Source organism: Cygnus olor, chromosome 13 (assembly GCF_009769625.2).
Source record: "Cygnus olor isolate bCygOlo1 chromosome 13, bCygOlo1.pri.v2, whole genome shotgun sequence".
Lineage (NCBI taxonomy): Eukaryota > Metazoa > Chordata > Aves > Anseriformes > Anatidae > Cygnus > Cygnus olor.
In genome coordinates, this window is record NC_049181.1 from 7,541,140 (window position 1) to 7,553,202 (window position 12,063).

Consider the following 12,063-nt stretch of genomic DNA (forward strand, 5'->3'; position numbering starts at 1 on the left):
GGAGACACCCAGCGTGCATCCCCTTGGGTCACTGGGATCCCTTGGGATCCTGCACAGCCCCGAGGTGAGAAAGGGAGTCATGCTGCTGAAAATAACAGGAGGCAGGATGGCAGGGGTGAGCTGCCGAGTGGGCGAGCCTGCTCGAGAGAGGCAGACAAAGAGAAAAGCTTTAGCCCCTGCCTGGGACTGACCATACCATGGAGAAGGCAGCACCTGCATGTAAATCCACACGCTGCCACACTTCCCTAATAAATGCTCAGTCTGAGAGCCCAAGCGACACGATGCACACACGTCCTGAGCCAGCCAAACCGATCCCGAATCTCTCACAGAGCAACGCGAAGGCAGGGTAGCATCGCCTTCAGTCGTGTGCAACAGATACTGCAACGGTAACCCACAGCGCTTCGGGCTCAGCGCTGGCAGCAGCGAAGCTTTGAGCCGGGCTCGTGGGTGTTGCTGCGCCTGCCAGGAGCCCTCTACCCGTGCCCCATCCCTGCCGTGCTGCAGCACCACGGCCTCGGCTGGTTTGCAGCAGGCCTGGCCGCAGCTCGCTCCGAGGCCACGCCGCAATGGCCCGAGCCTTGGGACGCGATCTCGCTAACAAATCCAACACAAAATCCCTGTGAGCTTGCGAGAGATGAGGCAGAGAGCGGATGCTAAAACAACTCTGCCATCTACTGACTCCTCGGCTCCCCTCCCTCCCCTGCCCATCCCTCCATCCCTGCTGCGGCCACGCTGAGGCTAAAAACGAAGCGTCTGGCCGGATCAGAGCACCATCGCCTCTCTAGTGAAATTAAAAGGAAATGACACAGGCAGAGGTGGAAATAGAAGAAAAACAGCCCTGAAGGCCTCAGGCCTGGCGCCGTGCACCCGTCACCCTGCCAGCATGGGAAGGCACCTCTTGGGCTGAGCCCTGGCCACGGGGTCAGCTCCCTCCTTCCAGCACCGCAAGGCAAAGGAGCCGCTGCTGCAGAAACTATCAGTGGGAGGCACCAGCCACGAGGACGAGGACGTCACCTCGGGGTGCTTCTGCAGAGGAAAATGTCAGCAGCGTGGTGACAAATGTCAAACCTGCATCTCAGAGGCCACACACAGCCTCTCCCCGTAGTCCGCTGGGGAGGTACCAGATGAGGACATTTCCATGGCCGTGCGGCAGCGGGATGATGCCACCAAAAGCATCGATGTGAGGGCGTGTAAAATGTTTCTTTCTAAAGAGGAGTGCACAGAGGAGCTGTGGCATGGCCATGGGCTCTCAGCTGGATGCACTGGAGCCTCAGGGTCCTGAGCTCTGCGCCGCTGCAGGCTCTGAGGTCCCTTATGCCCTCTCTTAGTGCCTTGGGTGAGCAAGGGACAGGGTGACAAAGCAAAGATCACAGTAGCTGCATAGACAGGCTGTTCCACAAATACAGTATTTTGCATACTTCGTTTTCAACACAGGCATCAATGACTAAAGGCTGTGCTGCAGCTCTAACTCTCCTGCTCACTCGCACAGCATCTCCATTACAGCCAGGCACTTTTGTCACCAGGAAGCCCTGTTTCGAATAATTTTGTCATCTGCTGGAGAGAAGCAAGACTCTGAGCATCCTGCTGAGCTATCTGGGCTATGCATCCTTTCTGCAAAGGGTGCTTCACACTTGAAAATGAGTAACGAGGTCAACAGATGTGGCCTCACACAGCACCATGCAAAGGCACGGCATCGTGTAGCCCACCTCCACCGCTCCTTTCTGCCCTTTTCAGCCAGCCCCAACACTTCTGATGGCACAGGCAGCTGCAGTGCCGAGATCCTGCTCCCACCTCCAGCCAAGCCCACCCCTCTCAGGCAGCATCACTTCTCCTTGGGTGTCTGCCTTTAGCTAGAAGGCACAAGGCTCCAGGAAAAGCTTGGAGATGCTGGCTCTGCCCACCAAAATTGTCCGTGCAATGGCTGGGAGCTGGCTCTGGCTCCGCAGGCAGTGGGTTGGAGCCTAAGCCAGGGTGGTCAACAGGACCCTGGGCTTGGGAGAGGGCAGCAGGGCGAGCTGGGGGCTCAGGATGCTGTCTGGAGGTGGTTTTGCAAGGATGTTCCCAGCACCTTCACTCCTAAGGGAAGTAGCTATTTTCAGAGCCATCCAGATCTCCTCCATCACCTGCGTTTTGTGACCAGAAGGGGCTCAGTGCAGACAGCCTGCAGCTGATGGCGGCCTATCCCGGGCAGGCTTTAGACCATTTTAACACCCTGTTCTTCCTCCACCGCTCAGCCCACACCATGGCCCTGGAGCATCCCCTCCATGGGCTGGGAGTCCAGGTTGGCAGATCTGCTGCAGCCGTCCCCAGGCATGACCAGTGGTTTGTGTTTGTACTGCTGCTGACCGCTGTGAACGTCACCGTTGCAGCATCAGCCTTCTCCAAGGTGCCAAAGGGAGGGAGCAGAGAGGGTTTAGGCAGGCCAGGGCTCCCCCAGAGCTCCCCAAGTCAGAGAAGAGGCATTTCCAAGAAGTGGCTGCAGACCCCATGAATCACCGCTCAGGTGGGGAGCCGGGCATCTCCCTTCCTTCCAGGAACGCAACGGCAGAAAATGCTGCAGCCTCACCCCATGGCCCTCTGACACTGGGAACAAATTCACTGCAGTTTCTGGGTACAAGTCAGCCTTACCAGCAGATGTGAAACACTTCTCGGAGCTTGTAGGCTGCTTGCAGAGGGCTGGGAGACGTCAGCTTGCCTCGTGTTCACCACAGGGGCCAGGCTCGCACCCAGGCGGCTGCTGCAGGGTGCTGCTGCGCTGGGAGCCCCGCACCCGGCCCCGGTCATGGCCGCATCCTGGCAAGAGCAGGGTGAAATGAGACAGCACCTGGAGTTCCTTGGGACAGCAGGATGGGGCTAAAAACCCACATGGAAGGAAATGAGAGCTAGCCACATGCAGCCTGCCCAGGGTCACATCACACTGGAGGAGCAAGCTGCACCTGGAAAGGGCTACTGCAAACTTACCCCACTTACCCTTAAATTGGACACAGAGCTCTGGGTGCATGTGCTGGGGCTGATCCTTACAGCAAACTGTAGAATTATGCGATTCAGCTTTCCTGCTAACATCCCAGTATAATGCTCCTACTGCCCCAGCAGATTTCTAAAAACCCTGAGAAATCCCTCTCTTGCTGCAAAACACCGTGAAAGAAAAACCCACAGAACATGTTGAAGGAAAACACCCAATGGCATGAACCATAAGGAGAGAGAAAAGGATTGTGTTCAGGGAGGGGAAGAGCAACATGCTGCTCTCAAGAAACTGTCACCATTTTGCTGAGCCATGAGAAAACCTACCCACATAAGTGCTGAGTGTGGTCAGCCCTGTGACTGTAACCTGGGGCAGCTGTGCTAGAAACGGGGCTGAGCGGTTTGAGAGAAAGGAAAGCAAACCCCACAAACATCCCGGCTCCTTCCCTCAGACTCCTTCATGCCTGCCACGGGCCAGAGCCATTGGGATGTGGCTCCTGTTGGGTTGTCCTGCTGCAGTCTGTGTCAGGATGCTCGCGATACCCTGGAGAAGCCAACTGGGCTGGATTTCACTAGAGGTGGGGCATCTCTGCTGCTGGGGAAGATCCAAGGGTGGAAAAAGGCAAACCTACTCCGTGGGTTTAGAAAAGAGTCACTGTGCCAGCTCTCGCCTGAAGAACAATAGGATTTCAGAGGGGAATTCGCTTCCCCTGCTGCACACAGCATCCCACGAAATGCAGCTCCTGAGGAGCACGAGTGAGCTTTTGGGTTTCCTGAGCGCAGAATTCCCCCTAATTCTCAAAAAACTAGGCAGACCCTCTGCAGTCAGCAGCAGTATTGTAGCAGCTTGGTATTGCAGTGCGATACCGAGCCCCAGAGCTGCTGCACACACACACGTCTCCTCCCCACCAGCCATCCCGCAGGACCAGAGAGGTCTCTGGCAGTGCCACGTGCAGAAGCCTACATTTGGTGCAGGAAGGCAAATTTCCCCCCACTCCCTCTTTCAGTGTGTGAAATAACAGGTGAGCACATGGTCTCTGAGGTGGCCATCAGGACCTTCAGAAAGGGACCGCTTAGGTTTTTCTCTTTTATTTTGCACGGCAAGAACATCAATGGAACTGAAAGTAGGTTCACACCACAGTGCCCACCCATGCAAAGCTATAACGAACCACAAAACCAGGCAATTACACAATCTTCTTTTAATATTTACCAGGCTCGTTTTCCGAGCACTGGCTGATGCTGGAAACAGCCTCCGAAGAGTTTAGTGGTGGAAATGACCTCTTGGCCTGCTCTTGCTAGAAAAAACACTGAGCTTGTCCTTGAGAGCAGAAGCACATGATTCAGGTCTCTAAGAATGAGCCCCGGTCTTCAAATAATCCCGCAAGTGCTCGGATTGCTTTTGGTACAGTCCCAGGAAGGCATATATTACTGTCCCTCACATAGCTCAGCTCAAAGAGAGGAGATGTGAAGCATCTCCACCCAGCTGACCTTCCTCACCCTCAGGCCTCTTCACAGCCCGTCAAGGCTTCCTGAATCCCCACTGCCAGCAAAACCTCAGCTGCTGGCTGTCAGGGGGTGGACACTGGGGTTTCCTTCCGGGCAGAAATCCAGTGGGGTATGTGGGCAGGACATGAGCTGCCATCACAGCGTGCCAGAGCATGCCAGGGCACCTCCCGCTGTCTCCTGGAGTCTCGTGCCCACAAGACGCAACCCAGGACCTCAGGGCAGAGGCAGGACAAACCCTTTCAGCAGCAGCAAGACAAGCACAGCTTTCCCTGCCGTGAAACCTCCACTTCCACTTAGGTAACAAGAATCCCACAGTAAAATCAAAGCAACCAGAACATCAGCTCATTTGTTGAATTAGCACATTTGGCCAATTAACCTCAAGCCAGACACAAAAGCAGTGTTGGCTGCTGAACAGCTGTTTGCACAAGGCAGCTCCTGCCAGGACATGCTGTGCAGGGCAGCCCATTAACCATGGAGATCAACAGCATGGTCCCACAGGGCTCTTTTTCACCCTGACACTTGGGGGATGCGATCCAAAGAGAAATAAAAGCCAAGCTCCCCTTGTCAAGCTCCAGAGAAGTCAGTGCAGGCTCAGGAGGGGCAAATGTCTTCCTTCAGAGATGTGAGTGGTAGAGTGTGCTGTGCACACCTGGCAGAGGAGACGTACCAAAGGAGTGTGGGCACATCCCGAAAACCTGTAATTCTTTCACAAAAGGCAGGCCGAGACCTCTGTAGTAAGCTGGGGCAGCGGAGCTCTCACTGAAGTCCACAGACCAGGGAAGTGAGGATGAATGATTGCACCCAGCATCACTGAACAGGTTGAGAGCTGGGTTATGATGCAGCCTGAACAACTGAGCCAGGCCAGCCCTGCTGGAGCTCAGGGGACACCATGAAGACGAGCCCTGAGACCAAAGGTTTGATGCCCACCTCCAGCAGTAGCTGATGGTCAAGGAAATTAAAGTCCCACCTAAGTTTGTTTGCAATTACCTAAACTGGGGATTGCATCAAGAGCACTGCCTTTAGGAGAGCCTTGTGTGTACCTCTGCCTCTCCAGCATCCCAGGGCTGGGAGCACCATAGTTTGCTTATGCACTGCAGCAGAAACACTTCCTTCCCCTTGTCGCACCCTGCTGTCTGATCCTTGCTGAGCCACTCTCCAGTTTTCATTTCCTTAGCAGCAGGAATTCACTAGTCCTGCTGATGCAACACACCAATGTAGCACTTATCAGGCTAAGCCTGGTGGGAAGTCGGCTTCCCACGCTGCACCGCTTGCTGGCAGCTCAGGGATGCAGTGCGGCTCCCGGGGAAGCAGCAGTCGCTGTGGGAGCCAGGACCTGGCCTGTGGCGTGCAGTCTGCTGTTGCCTCCTTTTGTGGACTAAGGCACATGCAGGCACCGGCAGCATGCACGAGCTTTGCATAACACCTCTTCTGCCAGGCTTTGCAGTTTGCTTTTCCAAATATCTTCTTGTTTTATTATCAGGCAGGAGGACAGGATTTGCATTCCTTACCTCAGTCCATTCCTTATTCTTGCGTTTTTTTTGCTGTCTGTTCAGCAAATGTAATGTTCAGAGACTGCAACAGCAGCAGACCATGAAAAATGTTAAAGTCTTTGGGATCAGCAAGCATCTTTTCATTCTGTTCATTTACATGGTGGACGAGCCTTGTCCTGAAGGAGCCTCCTGGAATTACCACGCCAGCATCAGGACTTTGCATTTTTCACCCAGGCACCAGATATCCGTCGCAGTCACTGGCAACACGGTGAATCCACCCACAAACAAGTGGCAAACCTAACAGCGTGTGTGGCAGCACACTGCATGTCCTCAGGCTTGCAAAGCTCTGCTGTTAGCATTAGCAATATCAAACAGCGATATAATACACACAAGCAGCCAGAGGTGACCCTTGCTGTTTTGACTGCAGGTCCAAGCCCTGAATCAGGCCCTTTAAAGAAACAAAGAATAATGAATCACAGTTATCCATGAAATAAATGGCAACGTTGAGCACGCAGGAAATGCACAACCAGACTCACTTCCTACATGGGGAATAACATCTTCTTTCATGCCAGAATGGCTTTCTGCTCTCAGGACTTTTACTGTATGCCAGATGACTGAAATAGAGCTACTTGTGTTTAGAGCCCCCGCAGACAGAGTGGAGTTAATGAAACTGTTACTTTGGCTGAGGTTTCGGAGGAAGGGCTTGTAGAGACCTACAGCAACAAACCAAGCCTAAACGCAGCCTTGCAAGAAGGGCTCTTAGATTTACATACAACCACTGTGAAAACCTTAGAACTGACAGATTATCAGCTGCAAAATTTACCCAAACCTACTTCTAAATAATCATGAAAGTAGCTGTCAACCGAGAGCAGTCTCAAAAACACATCAAGAGCCAACACAACAGCTTAAAAAATCCTTTAAATGCATAGACAAGGGAAGCTGTACAGCTTGACTCATTTAATTGCTTAAATCAAGCAAAATTCCAGTTTAATAACAGCCTTATATACAAGGAATATGTCACAAATAATGCGTCAACAGAAATACGTTTAACACAAAGAGGTTAAACTGGTTCTGTGGCAGATGCTCGTTCACATATGTATTGATTTAATTACAGATTTCTCTCCCTGCTTTCAAGATTGCTAAAAAAGATTCAGAACACAATTCCAGAACCTCTCAAGTTGAGCCAGACCGATGAGATGCACTAATTTTTCCTTTGGTTGTGCCGACAGAGATGTGCAACAATCCTGCTCTTATTGACGTAAACAAAGTCAGAGGCGAGGGCAGTCCTGGCACTGCCGAAGCTCCTGATGCACCACTGGATGCGCCGATGTTTGTGGCTGCCTTCATAAGCATAAGAGGTGGAACCAGGCCAGAAGATCCTTGGGTTTTCAGTCTGCATTAAAGCGAATTTCTGTGCATGCTTCAGCTGTGTACATGAAAGATGGGGGGGGGAATGGGTGCGCAGAGGGGAATAAACCCAACTTTAGGTTCAAGCGCTTCCCAGTTTGCAAACCACAGAAAGCATTGTTCCCAGGCGAGGAGGAGCAACAGAGAAGGCTCTTATTTCCCTGAAACCCCTCCCTTCCCAAGTGTTTCTGCATGGAGACAGGCAGCAGTTCTCATTAGTCACTGTTAGACAGTTGTTTTGTGCCCTCCAGCCTGTCAGTGTGGGAAAAATGCCTAAGAAAGCTTAGCCTGACAGCCTGCTGCAGAGCCGGCAGTGCGAGCGCCCCGCGGAGCTATTCCAGAGCTTGTTCCCAGACAGTTATTTCTCACCAGTGTTTCCAGGCTGCTTTCCTGTGTGAGGAACAAGAAGAAAGAACTATTTTCTAGGGTACCATTACAAGCCTGCAGGCAGACACTGGGTTTCTACGCAGGGACCGCTTCAGCAAAGCAGAGATGGCACCAGGCACTTACCTAGGCACCCAGTGATTGTGCCCGGATGTAAGACACGTGTAAAAGATGTCAGAATTCACACCCCCATAAAGGGGAGCCCCAGAATCAGACACCTGCATCTCAGGAATGCTCCTCACACACCCCAAAGCTAGCAAAGCATCCTGCTGGGATGCATGTGGTGACTGCTCACCCATGAACAGGGTACCTCTGCTTGCGTCCACGCTTGGGCAGGACAGCCTAAATCACCCAGGGCAGGCATTGGGCAATCGTTTCATGCTCTGTCAGCAAACAGGGAGATCAATGAGTGGGTGCTTGGAGTCTGCATGCAGCAAACTGGAAACAGCCCCTGCCCCTCCTGCCCCAGCCCTTTTACTCGGTGTAAATCACACACCGTCCTGCTACCTGCAATGCCCTGTGCTCCTTGATGCTGTGGCTCTAGCAAGGACCTTTGTGATTCATGAGCAAAATCATGCCTAGCTGCTCTTTGCACACTTAAAATCAGCACCTATTGCCAACACCTTAGGAGTGGAAAAGAGTATTTTGATGCTGAACTCTTCTTAAGATGTGGAGCTAAGCTAGCATCAACAAGTAATGCATGGTGGATGGAACCGTTAGTATAACATGGCTTAAATGCCTCAGTTATGTGGTAGCTTGACTAAAGTCAGGATTTTTTTCCTTAAAATCTACTTATTCTATGTTTTAAAACCTCCTTTATGCATCAAAAAGTCCAGCTGGAGTACTAATCTAATTACCCATCATTTTTAATTAGCCCTGGTGTTTTTCTCTGGAGCGATTTGAGTACAGTACCCAGATTGCACACAACATTCTTCACCCTGGTGAGCTGCACATGGTGACGTCTGTTAAATATCATTTATCCGGCACTCACTTGAGAATTGATGATATCTAGGTAGTTCACAAGAAGCAGTATTTGTCCTTCCTGCCCTCCTGAGAAGATCCAAACCTGATGTTTCTGGTTACCCCATACTCCTACACAACACTGTAAAAATCCACAGGTCCTGGTCTCCAAAGCCACCGCCAAAACCAGCTGGACATTGAGGCTGCTCTGTGGGACCAGGAGCTGGATAGGGTCTGTGAAGCCTGTGGACGAATAGAGAGTTGCTCTGCCAAGATTGTGTCAGGCTGGCTTTTGCTGTGCTTCCCCAAACTTTGTTCTCCTTCAACTGTCTATCCAAGAGAAAAACCTCTTTTAGGGTCTCTTCGTAATTACTGCAGAGGACAAGGGACTTTCAGCATGTGGTTTACCTGATCTGTTTTATACTTCATGGTGGGATGTTCAGGCCTACAAACTTTTTGTCTGCACTGTCTGTAAAGAGACCTTAGAGGGACTCCACTGTCTGTCTACATGGCTAGATACATATGGAGAAACAACCAAGACAAACAGGAGGAAAGCAAAGCTTTCATAGGAACTAACCTTTAAAGACCAAGAGAGAATTAATTGTGTGAAAGGCCAAAACAAAGTGTTGTCCCTTGACTGCATCTTCCAGTGGTATCTGCAATAGTGGGGACCAAATCAGCTTCAGCAAGGAAGCAAGACAGGCAGGCAAGGCAAAGTGACAGAACAATAAGTAACAGAAAAACAAAGAAGGAGAAAAGTTGTTTAAATCATTGATAGAAAACTCCTTTGTAGAAACGCACTGTGGTGGAGGCTCTGGGCTGGACAGTGACCTGCTCCTTAACATAGATGCAATGGCTTCTGAGGACAAGGACTCTGGTGAGCCCTGGGTGCAGCCACCACCAGTGCACAGCGGGTGCCTCTCCCCAGCAGGGCCAGCGCTCACAGGCGGCAACTTGCAACAGGCAGCCAGCCCAGGATTATTTTAGGCTGTGCTCAATTACAAGAGACACCCTTTGGGTGTTCAGTACATTCAGTTTCCTTCGATCCGCTCAATTTGTTTTTCCAGCTGGCAGAGGGATTTACCTAGAATAACATTTCTCTTTGGTAAATACATGGCATTGTGAGCTAATGCAAGTGGTTTATAATGCTGAACATAGAAACCTTTAATCCTGCTGGCTGGGAGAAGGTTACTTTGTCCCTCACTCAGGTAGAAAGGTAGTCTGTAGGAAACGTACAAAGTATTGCTTGTTCCTGTTTATGTTACCCTGCCCATTACCTAGCACTTGCCAGGTGGATAAAGACATGGGGAAAACACAGCTCCCTCTGCTCAGGCTTAAACCCAGAGTCTGCAAAAGCCCAGGCTGAAGCGATGGGGATGCAAGAGCACAGGATGCTGCAACCCTTTGCACTTTCCTGTGAGCATGAGCTGGGGCTCTTCTGCACAACCAGGACGGGTCTGCACCACTTCCCCTGTGCTCTAGGACCTGAGAAACCCATAGAGTGATGGAACCTGAATACACGGAGACAGCTCAAAGACCTCAGGTCAGCCTGGGGACAGCACTGCTGCAGGAAGCTGGCACACTGGGAGGCAGTGTAGCTGCTGACAAGCAATGCAGCAGGAATGGCAGTGGCTCGGTGGGGATGGGGTGCTCTCTTCATGCCATGCTTTGGGGATCACCACATTTCAGCAGGCTCTTATCCAGCTCCAGCCAGCCAGGTCTGCCCCAGCTGCAGCCATGCAAAATCCCCAGGAGCAGCAGGGCCCCACACTGCTGCCACCCCCCCACAAACACACCTTTGCACCTCTTCAGCAAAGAAACCACGATCTGGATGATGTGACCACAGCCGAGCTGCTTGCACAGCAGCACTGTCACTGAGGTGACACACAGCCCTCCGAAACGGCGTGTGATACCAAAACAAGGAACAAGTCCCAGCACCCAGCCCCTGAGGCACCAAAACCACCAGCCTGCAGCATTTCCCTGCTGAAACCCTCCAAGATACAGGAGAACGCGGGGGAGAGCTCTCTGGATCACTTGGAAATGGCACGAGAGGAGGCACGAGCGTCAGGCACAGGGTTGGGCTTGGCCGCCATTTTCCTGGTAGCTTCTAGGCACAGGAGCTCACCTACCCCGGGACAAGGAGCTGGCACATTCACAAACGAAGATTAAAGCCTTTCTGTTCACATCACAAGCTTTTTCCTACCCTTGCTTTCTCTCTCCATGCTGGGAGAGGGAGGATGCCATAAATTCACTGTTCTCTTCCCAAAACTGCTTGTTTTCTTCGATGCTTGGAGATATTTTTTTCTTAAAAATAATAATAATAAAAAATGGACACCTACAATCACTAGTTTCCTGACTTTTGCAGCACTGTAGCTGTCTGAATTAAAGGCGTGAGACGTTCCAAGCCTGCTCTGGCCAGAGCTTGTCCTTCCCCCGAGGCTCAGCTGTTCAACAGGAGCAGGGCTGTTTGGCAGAGCCTGCCAGGGGAGAGCTTTAAAAATCAATAAGATGGCTGTGGCCAAGTCACCTGGTAGCATTCCTGCCTTATTTTTCTTTTATTTTTTATTTTTTAACCTTTAGGTTTTTCTTTAATAGTGAAAGAATTGTTCCTGTTTGTCACCACAGTCCGTGACTATTTTTAACGCTGCTCACAAGTGACTAAAGCAGGGTGGAGCAGCTAAGCCAGTCACGCTGCTCCCAGCCACCCACAAAGTTTATCTGACCATCAGAGCAGGAGCTGGAATGTGGCCACCTGTCTCTGCAAACGTCTGTGTCCAGGGACACACATGGTTTAAAGGTGCAACAGTTCTGCTGGCTTATTAAAAAAAAAAAAAAAAGAAGACCCAGACTCCTCACAGGATGTGTGTATCAAACACACTTGCAAGAGATCGATGATTTCTCTCGGTGTTCATACTCACAGAGCACATAGTTCACATCTCAGCTGCCCCGTGATCACAAAAAGATGGGAGGAAAGCCAACATTCAAATAAAATAATCCTGGGCTAGAGCAGAATGCTGTGAGCTTACACGCTACCCAAATAACTGTTTCCTACAGGGTCAGTAAATTACCAGGAAATGTAATGCCCAGGCCACATTTGTCCTTCTGTCCTTTGGAGCAGTCTCTGCAGAGATGCGTGAGCATGCAGGGAGACGGAAGCTGCTGAAATGGGCACAGACCAAGCATCCCTTCTCCTCCCGTCACCACAGTGATTGCTGCATTCAGAGTGGGAACCGAAAATAAACGTGGGAAGTGCCAGATGGTAGCTGCTGAATGCAGGGCGCTGTTTGACAAGCCCTTCTGAGCAAGAGAGCACCCATTCTGAATGGGAATGAAGATGCTGTCATCAGAGCATAAC